Genomic DNA, 20,786 nt, shown 5'->3' with positions numbered 1-20,786 from the left:
AAGCTGTTGAACCAGCTTGGAGGGCAAGAGCGCAAAGCTACACGGCTCTGTCTGCGCTAAATGGATTGTGATCGACAATCCAAAGATATAATAAGTATGTCTTGTGACTGGCATGACAGAAGAAAGCATTAATTTAAATTACAATTTGGGACTTCGAAAGGCTTATTGAGCCATTCCATTCTCATGAGTTCCTGCCACTATTTGAAATTAAATAACACCTTTACATGACAGTTTTATTTATTTAAATGTGTACATTTATGGAGTTCTACTAAGTGTTTGAAATGTGGTCAGGTTTTTTGCAGAGATGTATATGCAGCATGGCACATAATTACCTAAGTAGGCTTAGAGCACTGATGAAAGATTATATTTAAAAAGTCCTCAAACTTTCCCAGCACTCGGCAGAAAACTTATTCCTCTGTTGTATTTGGAGCAAGACCTGGGGAGAGAGCCTGCATCCAGGAGGTGCTCCAGTGTAGGCAGTAACTGTTAAATCCTAAAAGAAAATGCTTTTGACAGAGGAAAATAGAGTAATAGAGGAAAGGAGAGAGGAAGACAATTAGTGCTAGAATACAAGAAACAGCTGTTTAATCATTTGTTTTGCCTTGTGGCTACCTATATACAACCTTATAATTAAAGTACATCTAGAAATGAGTCATTTTCTATTAATTCTCTAAAGCAGGCTTTTATCTTTTTAAGGGTCTGCTACTGAAGTGAGGTTTATATGCATTTTTCAAAATTGTAATAAATTGGTAGCCAAGAATGCTGATTTTTTTTCTTTAACTGAAAATTTTTTGCAGAGGTTTTTGGTATGGCAGATGGCCTGTGGTGATCCAATAGGATGTAAAACTCTAGTTAGGCAGTCACTTGGCAATAAAATATGAGTTAGCCTGTGTTTCCATAGAGACATTAAATGTGTTCAGTGCTGTCTTACTTTTGTTTCTTTCAAAATACGCATGATTAAAAAATAAGAAAAAGATAAGATAAAAGAAGAAGCTTGGGACTCTGCAGACGTGGAGATTGAGAACTGTAGGATTAATCTTGCTTTTCTAAGGGGATGTTATGTCTGTTAGCCTCGTATAGCCTGAGGACAGGAGGCATGAGTTTGTTGCTTCACTGCTTTCTGGCGGAAGAGCAACTCAGTGACTTCAGCTAAGAATGTGTCTGCCAGCTATTCTTAATCCCTTTAGAGGGGGTTGGGATGTGTGGGAGAGAGAGAGAGAGAGAGAGAGAAGTAGAGGGAATGTATCTGCCAGCTACTCTTATTCCTTTTAGGTGTGTGTGTGTGCGCGCCCACAGTAGGTACTAGATGATACTGTTGGGTAAAGTAGGGGCAATTTCTGGAATTAAGGAATTGTTCAGATTTGTATTGCTATCGGGTGAAATCCTGCCCTCAGTGAAGTCAATGGCAAAATTTCCACAGGGGCAGTTTGGGCCAAGATTTCACTTGTGGTTTTCCCATTTTAATATGGTAAAAAAAAAAAAACATTTTGTTGTGAGGCTTTTGGTTTTTTGTAAGTTTTTTTAATAAGTGACTATCATGAAAAATTCACTCAGTCTCCACAGGATCCTATTTTCCACTTGTGTAAAAGTAGTCTAGAATTTTGAGATGCCGCCATTAGGTCGCATTACACAGTGAGACTTAAGTTGCTCAGATACCATGGTGATGGGAATTGTATAAAAGTCTGGACAGGCAGACCAGCTGTAAACTGGCATGGGCAGGGGAAAGGGTTAGTAAAAGCTGTAGATATTAAGGATTCATAGGAAATTCTGCCCCTAACCCGCAAATACAGACTCTCGTTTCACACAGGAATGCCTAGCAGTGCCACCACAGTTGGCAGATTTGCTACTGCCACTGGCTACTGAGCCATCACTTTAAGACTAGCTAATGCTATTGTTCCCCTTCCCAAAAGGCTTTTTATGCATGGGGTAGCCCAGGGAAGCCATTTCAGTATGCTGATAACATCCAACTGGAGGGCTCTCTTCTCTTGCTGTGAGGGCATTATGGTTTCAGTGCCTCACCCAGTGTTCAGCTCAGACAGGGTGAGCAGGAGTTGGCTGAAGCTCAGCTCACCAGGTATAGAGGTGAGGACTTTAGATGGGGGGAAGCTGCAGAGGAGATGGCAGAGATAATGTCTCAGTGGAGGTCACCAGAGTTCAGTGATTTTAGATCTCCAGCTGCTGTTAGAGGATCATATTACAACAGTAACTAACCTGGCTTTTATTTATTTATTTATTAGTCTGTGCCTAGCCAGGATGTTGTTACTTTTACTTTTGGATGTGGATCTTGATATCGCTCGCCCTACCTTTGCCACTTGCAATGTGCTCCGTGTCAGACTACACTTTAAAACCCTTCAGAGACTGAAGCTGCTGCAGAACACAGCACATAACACTAGAGTTCCAGGATCTCTGCTGGTTGCCTCTCAGTCTCCAGGTGAAGCTTAAAAGATATTAGTTCTGACCTAGAAAGCCCTAAATCGCTTGGAGCCTGCCTATATGAGAGACATTATCCCTCCTATGATATACTGCTGATCAGCAGAGGCTCTCAACTTTGATTTCCATTCTTATAAACAAGAGGGGGTTGCTGCTAGTGTTTTCTCTGCAAAGGCCCCAGGACTCTAGTTGGTTTCCCACCTTGGTCTGCAATTGCTCAAACTTCAGAATCTTCCAGGCACACTGCAATAGCCACCTCTTTGACAGAGTGTGTGGGAAAAGATGAGGGTATATTCCTTGGGAGGGAAGTGAAAGAGGCTTTTATGTTTTGAGTCATTGGCTGGTTGGGTTAGTTTGTTCCCCCTTTACTATTATTTAATGCAGCTGGATGGTCATCATTCCATTTCTGTAAGTATAACTAATTGTTAGGAGACCTACAGCTTTACAGGTGCTTATTAGTACATCTAAATAATAATTAATAAATAATGCTGCTCTTCTTATCACTCCCATAACTGCCATGGTCGGTGGGGACACCCTCACTGATGAACAGTCAGCCAATTGTCTCCATTCCTGAGGATTGTGTGTCAGTGCCTGAGTCTCTGCGAAGTCCATTCCTGTCCACTCTTCTATGGACTGACAACATAAAAGATGCTGCTCTAAGCCGCACTAAATAACCAGAATATTTTACACAGAAGGGGAACGTCCTGCAAAGAGTGTCTGTTGTCTGGTTCTTCCACTCCCTGCCCTCTGTATGATTCATCTGACACATGGAGTTTTTGCACAGGTGTCATTAGCAACTACATGGATGTTTGTGTGTGTTGGGTTATCCCACGTAGCCATCTTTTTCCAGCATGCCCTCACACTTCATACCTTTTTTCTTTGATTTGCTTCTCCCCATCAAATTGTGCAATCACAAGTGGAGAGGAGCACTTAGGTTGGAGTCATGAAATAGCCCTGTTCCTTGCTCTCCAAAAGACCCACGTGAGTCAGGCTGGTGCATCAAATCGGTGTAAACTTTTTTCAAAAATGGGTGAAGATGTATTCGGGCATCTTCCATAATTTTGCTGCCAGGTGTTATGTTGCCAAACAAAATGCTCAAGGGGAAGAGAAGAATAGCTTTTATTTTATTTTCTTACTTTTAAACATGAAAAAAATCTATTTTTGTGATTTAGTGTTACACAGGCAAATGTCACTAACATTGGAACAAAATTGTGTAGTTACCTTTCTGGTCTCTGGCTTCACCCATAAACTCAGACTGTCATCAGGCCAAGAATCCCCAGGCCCTGAAAGGAGATGAACAGGTATGGCTACTTAGGATCTGTCTTTGTTAATCCTCTCCACGAAGACAGCTGCTGCTTCTTTTCAATGTGATTCATTTGCTTACCTTCCACATTGTAGGGTCTACAGTTCATTTTCAACCATGTTTTGCAGTGCTGCTGCTGTCAGCAATGGCAATCTGAAGGAGTCACTCATGCATGCACACTTGCTCTGTAGTATTTAAAGCCGTTGCCTAATAATTTGCTAACTTGAGACTTTATCCAGTAACGCATCTGGCACCTCCAATGAGAATTTGAGGATCTTTCATTTCTATTGACTTCAGCGAAGGCCCTCAGCATCTTGCACAACAGAACCCTTAATTACTTCCACTTGAAGATACTTTAATAGCATTTCCATTGTGTGGTATGTGTAGCAACTCATGAGTGGGCAACTGCAGCTTGAGAAGTCTCTAGGTTTGGGGAGTTTTAAAAAAATATTCTAGCAGTGTTCAGTGTTGTACCGTGCGTGGACACCAGGGGGCAGCTGGAGATCTGAATGTCAACTGATGGCTCAGAGCCTTACACAGTGAATTGACTCCTTGGCCTGTCCTGACCCCACCCCACCCATTCTTTACCTTAGATTTGTGCTAGGAACAGCTGTCCCTTAAGGACTTGTTTATCCCACTGTGTTGTGTTTCACTATCACTCCTATTTCAATAGTTTCCTTGTTCACTGTGGCAGCTCTTACTGAAGATTTGGCATGTCTTTATTCCTACTGCTAAATGCCCTGTCTCGTAGGCTAGATGTATAAATGGGAGCACTATGAAGTGTTCAGGACATTATTTCCTCTGCTTTTTGTTACTTACACATTTTAGGCCACTTTTGCAGTCCTCCCCAGTCATTGGCCAGCACAGTTTTCATCAGCCTTTAGGTTACACGAATCTCTGTTGCGAGACTGAGTCAGCCCAGGAACAGGGTGCTGCACAGGTAACGTAAAGCAATCTTTGCACTCACCCGTCTGGTCTTGTCCTCCAGACAGCCCAGCTGGAGTGAAGAATGTGGTTCTCCATTTCCTAGTCCTATGCATTTCATTTGTGCGTCATGTTTGTTCTGTTTCTCTCAGTTGGAAGCATGGGGAACCTGCATCATGTGGCCAATAAGTGTTCCACTGAGCAGCACTGGTCCAAAGACAGAGGTTCCTCACCTTTGATCCAATCAGATGTATTCCTAGCACCTGCCTATTGTGCCACTTAATAGATCTTTTCTCCAATTACAAAAGAGGATTAGCCCACAAGGAGTTGGAGATATTAATCCATGATTGACTTGACATTTCCCAATGTCACGTATCTGTCATTTATTAAAAAGTTTAAGGGTAAAATCTGGAGCCATGTTGTCCTATTCATTTTTAAAGCAAAACGCCCCATCAGGATCAATGGAGATTTTGGATGCCATCAGTTTTAATGAGGTTTTGGCCACCGGATAGGAGTTGCCTTGCTTTTAGCCTACTTTTAAAAAATCTGGATAGGAGCCCAAATTTCTCAGTGGATAAGACTTTTGCTGGAATGAGCGGATGATTCATGAGAAGCAAGATATTATCTGCTTCATGTATTACCATGTACTCCTCCTTTCCCAGTAGGATTCCTTCACCATTACCTCTAACAGCAGTAGCCAGCGGGTCCAAATCTGATCTCACACAGGTTTTACATTCATGTGACTCCATAGACTTCAGTGGAGTTATACAAGTGAAAGTCAGGAATTAATCAGATCAAATTTAGTCCAAGGGTTCAAGAGCTAATACAGAAATTAAAGTGGAAAAGATAAAAAGCCAGAGACATATTTTTAGAACTGCTTATTTTCCACAGTTACGTAACTGCATAATAATTTTGTCTTGGGACCAAGATTTCAACGTCAGCTATATCGGCCTGCTTATTTTGATTTTTACTTCTCCGCAATAAAAAGATGTCTATGGAGAAATGGCATCCTTGACAAGAGTTTAAAAATATACTAATGAAAGATTTAGTCAGTTACCAAAGATCACATCCCCAACAACAATCTATATTGGCAAACAGAAAGTATGTTTAGTGACAGTTAAGGTGATGACAGGAAATAGTCCATCCATCCAACGCCTTAACGGTATGGAAATAAGGGGAAAGTGTGTGTATTCCTTTCAACCTTCGTATTGCCTACAATGCTGTCACTGGCACGCCAGCACTCCCTAAGGCTTTCACTCCCAGCTCCAACAGACACTCAAAAGCCACATGTACCCCAACTTACAAAGTTACCTCATACAGTTTTGTCACACTAGATCAGCACACCTGACTCTCATATTCCATGAATTGGGGGAGTTATTCTGCCTTAGCACTACTGAGGTCCCCACTAGATTCCCACTCCATCACTACCCATCTCCCATTTCCTTATGGTCAGGGGAGAAAAGATGGGTCTTGCAATGCACATGGAAATTAATACATTCAGATCACTACAGACCAAAGGGAAGACGTGCGTTCCGAAGGCTCATGTCCCTAATGGAGTAGACCCTGCCAATGAGGCTTCAGCATTGGGTGCCTCCAATGCTGCAAACATAGCAATAGGGAGATGTGTTTTCTTGTCAAATGCTTTCTCCAGCTTCTAAAGGAAATAGCACTGAGAGGGTGGTCTGCTGCATCCTTCACACTCCACTTTAGATTCACCAAGCATCACACCCGTAAGGAATGAGCAATAGCCTGCCCAATGTTTGAGTCCTTGGGACAACTTTTGTTTTTAAGAACTTCATTTTTGTCATCTTAATCCATTTACATATGAATTGCTGCTAATGAGGACTCGCAAACTTGGCTTTCCAGCAGACTTTCAACAAGGCAAAAATTAAGGATACAATTGTAGTAAGCAGTATGGCAGATTAGTAGGCAGAGCATTACATGGTTTTGGGGTAAACAAAGAAGTCAGCCGCTGTTTATGGCTGGGGTACAGCCCATTTCGGGGTTGTTGGGTTTTATTTTTGTGATTACTTGAGAATTTTAAAAATAGCAAATTATAGTAACAAACCTATAGATTCTGTAGCAACTTTTCTGATTAATGTGAAGCTCAAGAAAGATGCTAAATTATTCTCCATAAAAGGTACTGTTCTGAAATTTCCTGGATGATATTTCAGCCTATGTCTTTAGAGTCACATTAATCAGAGGATTTTTGGCCTGTAATTTAATTATTGCAAATGGTCCATCACTGGGGTTTTTTGGTGGGGAGAGAGGTAAAATAAAAATCTAGGCTGCAATTAATGCTGAAATGAAATCCTTTTCCTCTACCTCTCTAAAAACAAATATTGCCAAATGAGACTAAAAGAGCTTATAATATTCTATTAGAAAGTCATCTTCACCCAGAGCTTTTCCAGAGCCCAGGGATTTTATGGCTTCTTTTTATTTCTTCCTCTGCAATCGGACTACCTAACCGTTCTCTAATTTCCTGAGGAATTATAGGTATTTCCATTTTATTTAAGAGACCTTGAGTCTGTTCAGATGTGGCAACTGATTTAGATTAATTATGTGGGTTTTTAGAACTCAAGAGACATCACTGAGGTCCAGAGGTTTTGTAACTCATGCACAGATGACCAAGCAAAGCGATGATATTACATCCTGCTTTCTTTTTCTTAAACTGTAGTGCCAGCGACTTCCTGACCATTTCTCTGTATTCATGGTTTCTCTGTCATAACAGGGAAAGACCACATCCGCCATTTTGTCAGCAGAGGAATCTTGGCTTTCACTCCCCAAGTGAGTACAAATACTATGTAATTTTGTGTCTGGATTCCAGTGTGTAATGGACCCCCCCCCCCCCCAATATTTCTTCCACATAGCCACCCCTATGGATTACTCAAGATCCTTTGGTGAGAAATCTGAATGAATGAGGATGCATAGTTGACTTTCATTGGAATTCAGAAGCTCTCACATATCACGTGGTATAAGAGCACCCACTTTACCAGAAACTCAGTTGAATGGGGGCAGACTCCACTAATCCCATTGATGAATAGTACCTTATAATCAAATGCAATTAAGGCTATCAGGCCAGCCTATAGAAATGTACTTACCTACTTCACAATTAAATAATAGGATGAGAAGTGGAAAATTTTGACAGAAGGAAAAACAGAGCAGAGAGTGGGTCAGAAAAATTCTAACTGCACAATAAATACAGTGAGCCAAAGTCATTCCTCATGTGTTACTCCACTGAAGCCCAGACTGTAGTATATACACCATATGCAGGGAACCTATTTGTGCCAGTTTAGCATTTGGAAAGGAAGATGGTTCTATTTCTAAGACATTGACCACAAGTTTCCACAGTATTTTTAAATGAATCATCCTTGGGAGAGATGGGGGTTAAGTCGGAGAGAAAAAAATAAATATTGTGAACTCAAACTAGTTGAGTAAATGAGCTGTGCCTTCAGAGGGATACAGTGGGGCTGAGAAGTCTACTCCATTGAGACTAGCCCATAGAAGTCTAGCCCATTGAAAGCTGCTGTGCAGCTACATCGGAGGGATACGTGAGAAGTAATGGATGTGGCCAGCTGCTGCTTCCCTGGGTATGTTGAACGTGTGGATCCATGCCAGATGCAGACCCTCTGGACATACCACTACTTTTCCTGCTCACAATGCCTGTCTCTGTGCTCCTAAAACATACTGTGACTGCAGATCTATTCCACAAGGGTAGAGTGGAGTCACTTTGTTTCCAAGCCTTTGTGCTGATGTGTTTGAGGCCTTGAGTGCCTACAGAGGAAGGGTTTGACCTTTAGACTTGTGTCTTGCGTGAGTAAAGGGAAACAAGCGATTCAAGGTCCATCATCTCCTCTTGTAAGCATACAAGCACCTCTTAGATATTTAATTATTTTTCAGTAGGTCATGTCATGTTCTGAACAATTAAATATTTACCACCTACAGATTGCTAACCAATTCAAAGAGAGACTACAATACAACTCAACAGCAAGGCGTGACGATGCAGTTCATTAATACCATTATATTAACTTGTGTAAAATTAGCTGACATGAAATCAATTCCATATTTACATGTCAAATTGGGTTCCCTGTCAGTACATCTAATCTTAAAAAAAAGGGGGGGAGGAAGACAGCTACAGTCCATAAATTATTTCTAAATAGTATGCTATAGATTGATGGTACCTAGCACTCTCAATTCTGCATTTATATTAATAACTCGTTTCATATGTATACATTACATAACATAGCAATTACGCCAGATGAAAAAATGATTCTGACGTAGATAATAAATTAATACCTATTTTACTATTCATTAACATCTTATCTTTGCTAGGCAATGCCATTTTTAAAAATTTCATGCTATATACTATAAGATTAATGCAACTACACAATGCAATTGTATCATTTAGCTATATAAACCCTAAATTCTTAGAATACAGACATGAGCAATAAAACCGAAGTCTAGGCTACAAAATATTTAGATCAAGAATAAACCATTCATTCGAACCAGAATTCCACAGAGAAAAAAAACTTTAACGTCAAAGTTAAATTATCCTAGTTACTGACACTTATTTGGCTAGATTCGCTCCTTCTGAAACTCCATTAACTTCAATGGATTTAAACCAGGAGGCATATGGGATAAAATTTTCAAAGGCAGCTAAATGATTTAGGAGCCCAAGCCCTTGATCTATGCAGCATTAGGATTAGAAAGGCCAATAATGGTTCAAGAAATGGCCAATGGAACTGTTTTTCACTTCCATATTTCTGCTTTGAATCCAAACCATATTGTCAGTGACTGAAAGTTATTACCATCTGTTGGCTGTTAAGTGGCTCATGTGAAACGAGTAGGTGGTCTCTCATTCCAGTTCCCAATTGATGAGAGCCAAATCACAAAAAATACTAAGGCCTGGATAAGCAGGGAATGAGCTACCCTCTTACCCTTAGGTATGCCTGCACTTGGAGCTAGGGGTGTGATTCCCAGCTCATTCAGATGTACTCGCACTAGCTCTTAAGGAGCAATGGCACAGACTAACCACCCTGCCTGGAGCCCGTGGGTATGTACTCAGCACAGCTAACCCAGGCCTCCTCCGCGCACCACTGCCAGTGCTACCACGGCTACACTACTATTATTAGTGAGCTAGCCTGAGTATGGCTACCTGAGCAGATAATCCACGTGTCTAGCGCCAAGTGTAGACGTAGCCTTAGAAATGGTGCCTCCAGCACAGGTGTTTTGGTACCGCATTCTGTGAAGAGCTTGCTCTGCTGCTGCTAGTACAGCAACAGAGAGGAAATCAGTCTCTCCTAGAACCTGGGCCCAGTCCTGCAGCCTTTATTCACATGAGTAAAGGCTGCAAGATGGAACCTAAACCAGCAACACTGGAAACAAATTGCTGTAGTGTCAGAAAAGAAAATGCTTGATATTTATTTAGCACATAGCATGGGGCACACATTTTCAAAGCCACTTTCTAGCTGGGCCTTTGTCACAGATCCAGTTGGAATCTCCCTGTCAGCAGCCCACCAGGTTGCTGTGGGGGAATCCCAGCCTCTGGATATTCAGGTGTTTTAAGCCTCTGGATTCTGAATAGAGCCCAGGCACTGTCCTATTCTTGGGGTTCCTAGGCACACTGTCAGAGTGCAGACTCTGTCTAGCACCCCCTCCTGACAGCTGTGATCACACAGTCCAGCTACCCAGCCCCTGCTACCAATGCTCACCATCTCAGATTCCCCTGTAGCTTAAACACTCTCCCTTCCAGAATCCCATCAAAGGCATCAGCCTTCTGGGTGTACAGTTTAGTTCTCTCAGGGGGCATGTGGTGTCTGTAGCACGCAACAGACACTTTACACAGAACCAAACACATCATTGCTCTTTACTTAATCACCCCAGACATATACAGATTCATGCACAAAATAATAAGACCTGCATACATTTCTTCTCACTGTAGCTCACCCTTACCTTGGGAGCCCTTCGGAATCAGTATTCAGGTAGGTAGGAGGAAGGGTTTCCACCCCCTGGTTCTTCCAGCTCCTGTGGTAGCTTCCCTCATCTTAAGGTAGTCAAAAATGGCCAGGGAAAGAGCACACATGCACACACTCACAGCTTCTGCCATTTATAATCTCCTAGTCCCTCTGTCAGGTGATATCTGGATCAGCCTCCTCAGGTGACTTCACTGCTAGGCAAGCTCTCCCCTGATAAATTAGTTCTTCTGGTTGGGACCCAGTCTTTTGTCTACAGCAATTTCAGTGATTGGGCACTTAAGTCAATGACCCTCTTCTGTTACTCTTTTGCCACTTGCCTTTGGAATTTTAATCCAAAATGGAGGTAATAGGAAAGCAAGGAAGGTTAAGAACCCCATATCCAAAATGGAGTCTACATTCTTGTAAAGATACAGAAAACTCAATCTCACATAGAATTCATAAATTGTTTACCTAAATTTTCATAGGACCCTAGACTGGGAAAGTATTACGGTACTGGAAGAAAATCCTTGACACTTTTAGAGCATAACGTGGGGCACACATTTCCGAAGTAACATCCTGGCTGGGCCTTTCTGATGATTCTGTGCCTGTACACCAGCTCCTAACATTGACCTTATCAGCCCACCAACCTGTGCCCCTTACACTCAATGTGTGTGTGTGCGCACGTGCTTAAAAGACACAGAAAATAAGGGCAGCCAGAGGGAGGAAGAAGAGAAAGGTGATTAGATTTAAACTGTCCCCTGCCCTTTATTACTTTCAACTCGGAATTCCAAACTGTTCAATATTCCAGTTTTGGAACCCCATTGCCTTTTTCATATAATTCCCAAAGTGTATAAGGCACTACCTAGACATAGGAATAGACAATGTGCCTGTCCTGCTGAGTTTACTATTTAAATTATTAAGACATACTCAAATACGAATAAATCGTACCAGGATGTGCATCAGTAGGCTTCTGGCGAGTGAAAGCATTAGTAAAATGTACCGGTACCCTGATAATACATACATAGTTGTTGTTCATTGCTATAATACATAGCAGGGAGTGGTTGAGCAGAACTCTGGGGTTCTATTTCCACTTCTGCTATTGACTTCACGCAAATAATATAACCACTCCATGTCTCAGTTTATCCCTCTATAATACAATCCATAGGATAATACCTCACAAGGTCGTTGTGAGGCTTAACATTTGCAAAGCAATTTCGTGCCTTCCATTGAGGGTCTCATTAAGTGTAAAGTATCTCCAGGGAAAGGCAGCTGATAAAACAGATTCATATGCAACACAATGCATCTGCAGAAAGGCCAAGCTTAGTTTGGAGATGGATGTGGAAAGATTAAATTCAGTCGCTGATGGCAACATCTCCTGGCTCCTTCTGCAGGTGCACAAAGCAGAAGTGTTCCATTTCCTTTGCTTAAGGGGGCTGGCAAACAGAAACGCATCATAGAGGATCTCTCTGCCCCCATCCATGGTTCTGTGCAAAGGGATGGGGAAGTTATGGGCAGCTCAGGGAAGGGCAGCGATGTGGCCAACTAGAACAAGCACAGCACAGATCCACTGCCCCCAAATATTGCATGTGGGCACAGTGTGCAGTAGCCACTACTATCTCCATGCTACAGTGTCAGTTACAGCCCCACTGGTGATGCTGTTTTCCCCACCCAGCTCTTGCATAAGACCCACAGTGCAAAGCCCCTTTACCAGGCTTTCCTCACATGAGGAGGATTTAGCCTGGATTGCAGAATGAAGGGAAGGAAGAAATGTGACAATTTTTTCCAAAAGTCGAATCCTGGTTTTAATACGACTCACCTCTGGAGAGTCCAGAAGGATAACAGGAGCTGTGCTTTGTTAGCAGTTAGGGTTAATGTTTAGAAATAAAGGACTGAGGCTTTTATCTGTTTAATTGTTTGGTGCTGCTAACAGCAACCACAAGCACAGTTCAATGGTGTATGAAGGGAGTAAAGAGTAACGTTCACTACTCACCATTATAGTCCTCACATTTAAATACAAGGAATGTAGCATCCTGGCTGGGGCAATAAACCAGTCTCACAATTATCTAAGTGACTCAGTTATAATTGTTCTCCACATAGGGTTTAAAAGCTTCTCTATTTCTTTTTAATGAAGGAAGAATGAGGTGGGTTAACACTGAAACGTATCAGTCCATTTGGGTAACTCTTCTGCCATGTGGAGTCGGCAGCAACAAGGACTGTGTTCAACATCCAGGGGTCACTCTGAACAAGATGACACAGAAATGGCTTGAGCCCCCACCCAGTAATCTGGGAAAATTAAACACCGTCCCTGGGTACCTTGAAGAAGCAATACTTCCCTGCTTGCAAGCACCGAGTCTGTGTATAGCAGAGAAAACGTTTAATAAAAAGGGGAAAGGAACCTGGCATTAATTTGGGAAACCACAATAAACATGATTCGAACATATCTGACCAGGAGCAAAACTCCCACCCCTTAGTACATTGGGCAGTGTCATTTGCCTCCATTTCTCACCTTGCAGTGAGAGAGTCCAACAAACAAATGTCCCTTTAAAACACCACTCCCCTCTCCTTCCACTGCACCCCGCTCACAGCTGCTGTCCTTGGTCAACGAAGGCCCAGAGTTCAAAGGTGCGTTCATGTGAGTTCACCTCCCACCTGGGGGAAGAAACTGGCTCACAGTTGCTGCCCTTCGCTTTGCGTTGCTGCCTGCTGCCACCACTGTGCTCTCATCCACTCCACTGCTGTTCTCCATCGTGCCACCATTTATTCCACCGTGCTGTCATCTGCTCCGTCGCCGATGGCCCTGCCCTGTCTCCTTCTGCTGCCACCTGCCTGTCTACTCTGATCTCTGCCAATCAGTCTCTTGAGGTTCCACCCAGTTCTCAGTGATTTCAGCAACGAATGGGAGGAACCTCACTGCTAGTGCAGGCAGGGCAGTCTCTTCTGCAGAAACGGTGCGCCGCAGCACATCTAAGGCTGAGCACTCAGACCTGGTTATCAGTGATTTCGTCTCTAGTGATCGCAACACTTAAAACAAAAGGCTCTCAACTGAGCCTGACTAGGTCGGTCTTTAAACAGCGGAGAGGGGCAGGTCAAATGGTCCCAATGATTCTCAGGCAGAGCCCACACCACCTGGCAGAAACACCTCTCCATCCCTCCGGGACCTGGCCTCCGAATCCCCTGCTTAGCAAGTTCACTTCAGTTCAGTTGAGGGTGACCCCCTCAGTCAGGACAGGCTAAGTACAGTTCTGCTGCTCTTTACTCGAACAACAAGACTAACAACATTTCATTACCCCTGCATTCAATACTGAACTTATTTGTAACCCAATCCCAGCCAAGATTGAGCACTTGGGCAACACAGTTCTGCCTAGTGGATGCCTAAGCAGAGTAGGGCTATGGCAATGCTGGAGAGCTTACAGCGGCACAGCTGCGCCATTGTAAGCTCTCGGAGTAGCCGCTCTAAACCAACGTGAGAGGGCTCTCCCATCGACTTGATTACTCCAGCCCCCACGAGCGGTGGGAGCTATGTCATCAGGAGAAGCTCTCCCACCGACATAGCGCTGTCCACCCCGGCGCTTCAATTGGCATAAATTATGTCACTCAGGGGGGTGGCTAAGTCCTGTTTAATTTTCACTGGCCACATTAAAATGCAGATAAGAGGGGTTCCCTGGTAATCTAGCTTCAGCACAAAGACTACCATGCAGGTAGTCACCAGTATAACAACAGAGCCATTGTTAAAATGGACAAAACAAAAGCCCACGCAGAGACTAGAGGGACTTCTAGAGCCCGGCAGCTGTTTTCATTGTGATGTGTCCCATTTCCTCCAACCATCTTACCGGGGATGATTGATGCTGTTTCCAGTCATAGTGACTTACATAGGAACAGTGTCTCTTTATGGTGTTCCCAATAGGACCAGGGCCAGATGTCAGAGGCTGCCTATGGATACAACAAGTCAGCTAATCTCCTGCACAGTCTGGGTAGATGCCCTCTGCTAGCAGGGCTGTCCACTTTCACTGGCATATAGCAGGGCACAAGGGCAGAAGGCACTGCCCATTCTCCTTCCTCATGCACTTACCCAATGGGAGGAACATCCAGAGCACAGCTCCTATGCATTGCACAGGACCTGGACCCAAGATCTGGGTAACCCTAACGCAGGGGAATGAAATGAGGCTTTAGATGCCCTTACTGTTCAGACTAGCTGCATAAGGGCTAATCACAACGTAGTCCTTAGGTTATATGCTTTTGGGGAAAGTGAATCCATCTTGAGCTGTATTTTAAAGCACCATGGACATTTATGGTGCTACCTTTCTTGAGCCATAAATCATGGGAAAAAAGCAATAAATACCTTTTTATAACTAAGTCTGCTGCCAGCTTCTTTACCCGCCTCTCCTGGTCTCTAGGACAGCTCCGTTCAGGCAGCTGCTTAGCTTCCCCCAAGTCTTGCACTTTTGTCCTCACCATCCTAATGAGGAATCTTTACCAGCTGGATCCCACTCCTACTGCAATCGCTGTAATCAGGACAAACACACGGGGACCTTGCTCCCCAGCTCAGGGAGAGAATTTTATTTCATTCCATTCCCCGAATACAGGTCACGTTCCTTTGAGACCATGGCGAAAAGAATGTCAGATGATCTGGCAGCAAGACAAATTACCTGGAGAGGAGAATTAAAGGGCTGGAGAGTGAGCAATAGCAAAGGTGGAAGGAAAGGATTAAATGTTGCCCTTGCATGTGAGCACGCCTGGCTCCCTTTGGTTTGGGCTATTCTGAATGTGTTAGTTGAGAGCACATGGATTTGATGTTTGTCTAACGTAACTGCCTTCACTGGGAATTATCCACATTGTTCTCTGTTTTCATTCTGATAACTTGTCTTGTTCTATTTTGCTTGATATATTTTAGTCACAGCTGGTTGGGTGGTTTTTTTGGGTGTTTGACTCTTTAACGTCAGAACACTTTGGCAGGAGTGAAAATTTTAAAATACATAATCTAAATATGCTCCATCCATTCTCTCCCTCGGGAATTTGATTGGCAGAAATCAGAGGGTAAAAGCAGAGCTTGTCAGTCATTCTGAAATCCTTAACATGGAAATGGCCACCTACATTTTACAGCACAGTTTGTGCCATTGTGTTGAAAGTGCCTGTGCATGTTTAAATACGTCTGAAGGCCCACCCTCTTCTTGTTTTCTGATTTAGGCCATCTGTTGAGCATGCACAATGCATTGCATGTACATGTGCTTTTGTTGCTTCTGTACATGACACACATCTTTGTAAATTTACTTCTATGAAATATAAAGAACAAACAAGTGTTTATAGACCTGGTTGCTGGTACCCATGTGCAGAAGAGGAGGCGGTTACTGGTGCCTGCTAACCACACCTTGTAGTTGATGGAAGTGGAAGCAGTGTGTGTCTTTGGATATTAATAAGCAAATGGCTATAGCAGTTGTTTCTATTTCAAATATATCTGCTTGGTTCCCTTTTGTTAAAAAGACTCATGGATATGCCAAATATTTAGATAGTTTGTGTAATAACACACTAAGGAGGGCCTTGACAATTCTCCATTTTCAGTCCATGAAGACAGCTTACTTAGAAGGCCAATATACTGGCACAGAGAAATGTAACCGCTTCTGTCCATGTGGCTTAGGGCAAGTGGAATACCTACCCCCACTACTTCTTATATTGAAATTTGTATTGCCATCTGAGGTCATAATGGCTTTCTGTGCTTTTGTCCCTGATGCCTAGTTGGGGTTGGCCCTGCTTTGAGCAGGGGGCTGGACTCAATGACCTCTTGAGGTCCCTTCCAACCCTCATCTTCTACGATTCTATGATTCAGAAACTAGAATATGTGTTGGGAACTGACAATGTGTCTGTGACCAGAGCAGTTGCTCCATCTGCACTAAAATAAGGAAAGGGCAAAGTGCCTGGTGATCATACCTATAGGGTTTAATGGAGTATGCCATGTGTAATCTTTATTTATAAATATTTTACCATTCAGCAGTTGTAGATGTAGTTTTAAGTTCCAATGTAATACTTCTTTGGGTTTTTTTTGCACATGGGCCCACAGCAAAATTTCTGTCAATAAACTTTGGTTTGCTTTGTGGGTCTCTGCTGCAACAAGTTGCATCCACTCTGCCTAACCAACATGGCAGCTGCCCAGGCTCCTTGACATTTATAGGCTTTTTGCGCAGAAAATGAAACCATAATGACACACCATAACAGTGGCACCGATTCTGGACTGTGCTTTGGCCTCCTGACAGCATTTCTGCTGCGTAGAAAGCAGTTGGGTCTCACAATCCAGGAAGTCTCTCTGTGTGACAGCACTTTGCTCGCTCTCCTTTTAGCTCCAGCACAGGGGTGGGAGGTGGATCTGTTAGGAGGAGGGGACGTGAGCATATCGCTCTGTGCTCTGGCTATTCTGGGCTGCCAAGTGTTCTTTTTGGGACTGTGTAAGCTAGATGAGCTCCTAGCGCTGGGCATGCAAGGGTGACGTAAAGCTACCTTTAACCCTTGTCTCACTGCTGGGCCAGGCCTTCTGGGAGGCACAGCTTGGGCCTAGGTTTATGTAGAGACACTTTGGTCAGGGTCAGGGCCTGGGTGTATGCACAAGCACTTTGGATGCTCTGGACATACACTATACACAGTGACCTCCTGTGACGCTGGCAGACCCGGTGCCAGTTCATGCTGAAGCCCAGCTCAATGCACTTGTGTATCGGTATAGATCAAAGTAAGTCTTAAATGTATAAGAGGGTATTTATTTGTTGTTTAAACTTCATGAAAACGAAAGATGTTACATGCATCGTTTTGACTTCTCTGTATCCTGTTATAATGTAATAGCAAACATTTACATTGCAGATACCCCTGTAACTAAATCAGACAAGAAAGAAGCCTTGTGAAATGCAAAGGAAGAACTGAAACAGAAAAGTGCTAATTTCAAAGCAAGTGATCATTGTGTGTGCTGATCGGAGGTCAAAGACTCAAAATGCATTCCTCACTCTCCATCATCAAAGGAAAAGCTCAGGTGGGTAGTGACCCTGTCAGCTGTTTTATGTGAGGAAAAGCTATAAGAATGGATTCAAGGAAAAATCCTTCATCTCTAGATTGTTTGGATTCTAACAGGGCAGAATAACAGCAAAAAGACAGAGATCCCTAGAGTTATGCTGGGTAGCCCTGAGATATTTTTTGGGAAATGCAGATTACTACAGCTCCGGTACCATTTGGAATTATAGACTGTGACTCACCTGTACATATATTTTACCTGCGTTCAACTCTCAGTAACTCGCTTATTTTTTCTTAGCTAATAAAGCTTTAGCTAGTTTACTATAGAACTGGCTGCCAGCACTGTCTTTGGTGTAAGATCTAGAATATCAGTTGAGCTGGGGTAAATGACTGGTCAGTTGGGACTGGGGAGCAACTTGATTCGGTGTGATTTTTGGTGTAAGTGACCTTTTATCACGAAGCCCGATTTGTCTGGCTGGTAAGATAGATTGGAGAGTCCAAGGGGACTGTCTGTGACTCCCTGGTAAGACTGTATAGTGATCCAGGAGTTCACATTTGTTACTGGTTTGGGTGAAATTTAATTATAGAACACAGCATCAATTGGGGGTGTCTGCCCTGTTCTTGGACAGTCTGCCCTGAGAGATAGGCACTCACAGTTGTGAGCTGCTCACCAGCATGACATCTACATTTTCCAGGGTCACTGTTTTTGGGTGCCGAATCTGAGACACTTTGGCCCTGATTTTCAGAGGTTTGGAGCCCGCACAACTCCAGCTGACTTCCATGGGATATATAGGTGCTCGACAGCTTTGAAAATCAGGCCCTAGGATTCTGAAGTTGGGCATCCAAAATCAATTACTGCTTTGCAAAATGTGGCCCAATATAACATAAACATCTATTTCGCAGCAAAAGTCCTCTGAACGATTAACTCAGCATTGTCCTGTAAATTCAGTGCTCAGAAAAACTGCTAAGCTCCTGGTGCCTAACTAAAGGTGAAGTCCTTTATTTACCCATAGAACAGGTACAGCACAGACAGCAGCAGTGCTCATCTCCTTACCACCAGTACGTCTCAACCCCGACATGGAGAGACCTCTAATAGTAGGAGGAGTCATAGATTTCAAGACCAGAAGGGACCATTGTGATCATCTAGTCTGACCTCCTGCATAGCATAGCACTTCCCCAATACACAGGATAGTTGGGCCTATACATTAACTCAGTCCTTGGTCTTTCCATTGAGACTACCCGCTGTGGCGGTGTTTGTGGTCTGTCTCAAATGTCAGTTTGCTAAGGAATGGGCTGATTTATGGTATACAAATATAAAGAACAGAACTAAATCTGGCTGCATTAATATTTGCTGGAAAAGGAAATATTTATTCTATTTGTTTTGCTTCCAGTATTTGAACAACAAATTGCCTCTCTCACTGCACTTGGAGGAAAAGTCATGCCCACCGAGGCTTAGATGCACGCCTTTTCATTCTGCAGAATGGATTTTTGCAACTTGAAAGTGACTTTTTGACTGTTAAATTTTGGTGTTTGGTGTAACCTATCAGAGAGAAATGCCTCATGCTTGAGTATCTTGGCTGTTTCCTGTAAAATGGCAAAACGCATAAATAAAAAATGAGAGGAGAGAAAAAGTGAAACTCATTTCAGACATGTTTTCAGAGGAGCTGATTTAGCTGCAATCTGGAGGCAAATTCTTAGCCATGGAATAAGCCCCTAAAATCAACGACTCTGGGCTGTCACTAGGAATCAGAGTGGACACATAGGTCCTTCTCCTGGGTTCTGGGAACTGAAGGAAAATAATTGTCTGCTTGATTATAGTTACTCCATTTGTGCAGCTTCTTTGTTTATAAGGCAAGGCCGTTTCACTCTGTGCACAGATCATGGAAAGTTCTTAAAAACACAGAAGGAGATAAGCCTCGGCTAAATTCAACAAGCTCTGCAACCTTGATAAATAAATTGTAGTTAGCTGCAAAACATCTGTAAAAGTATCTTATGAATAATAATATAGACCAATAGTTGTAGAAAAAATAGGTGTGTGCCCTTATAAAAAAATATGTATGGTCTTGTCATAAATATTTAAGTAGCAATAAAGTATAAAACTGTCTGTAATCCTTTGTTCAAGGTCTTTTTCCACTGTCCACTTGTGGGCTTGGGAATTGACCTTCTGCAAAATAAACTCTTTTAGAGACTGTCCAGCCTAAAATCCTGTGTGAGTCTCTTATCGGTGCAAAGTAACAAACCACACTTGGAATCTTTTTCCAACAGAACCTACCTGCTGATTCTGTACGTGGAATGTGACCCCATGAAACCACTGCTACCTTTATTTATTCATTGAGCAGTGAAGATACAGCAGCTGAAGTCATCGTTTCCAATGATCAAACATGTCTTGTGGAAAGCGGATGGCCAGAGCGAAGGTTTGATGTTTGTGTTCTGTGACAAAAGCCAGCATGTTATGCAATGAACAATAAGAAGAAAACAAACACCCTGGCTCAGGAGGTGAATTGGTTAAAGTGCGAGTATCCTCCAGTCACACTCAGTTTGCTAAAGCCACAATCACAGTGTTCCTCACTCACCACACCCACCTTTCCAGGACATTCCCTTATTTTTCGGATATGGGATGTTATGACATATGTTTTAAGAGCAAAGATTTAATTACCACAAGGAATGCAGCTCTGCCAGCTCATGGGCCTTGCAAAAGAGTTTCTCCTTCAAGGACTGTGTCTGGTCCTCCTTTTCTCCCCCGCTTTAAGAGCCAATGATCTGTTTGCCCTTTCAAACTCCAAATCTGTATCCCTGAGATACTTCTTGGCCCCACCTCCTTGGGGAAACATTGGATCCTTAAACTGTGCACTGGGATCTGTTCTCTAGCTCCAACACGTTCTTGTGAAGAGCTATTTCTCAGTTATTGGGCAGCCTGGGATTGCTCTCCAATGCTAAATCCAGTCTGAAACCTCTGCCATCCAGGCAGTCAGTGACTGCAGGGTCAACTGAACTGCTCCCATAGCAGAGATCATGCTGGCCCTATTCTCCGACCTTGTTTTGAGCAGTGAAAATACCTCTTCCTGCCTCATGCCTGGCAATGTGGCTAAGATTCCCTTCTTGCTGGGGAGTTGCTTCTCGTCTCAGCTTTTTCAGCAGTTTTTGCGCTGCCTGAGACCTTTGCCAACATCTTGTTGCTAGCCTGGTAAGTT

This window comes from Emydura macquarii, unplaced genomic scaffold (assembly GCF_026122565.2).
Source record: "Emydura macquarii macquarii isolate MOO-44397 ecotype Brisbane River unplaced genomic scaffold, CSIRO-AGI_Emac_v2 contig_705, whole genome shotgun sequence".
In the NCBI taxonomy this organism is placed as follows: Eukaryota; Metazoa; Chordata; order Testudines; family Chelidae; genus Emydura; species Emydura macquarii.
The sequence above is the reverse complement of the archived record's forward strand: the minus strand, read 5'-3'. Positions refer to the sequence as shown.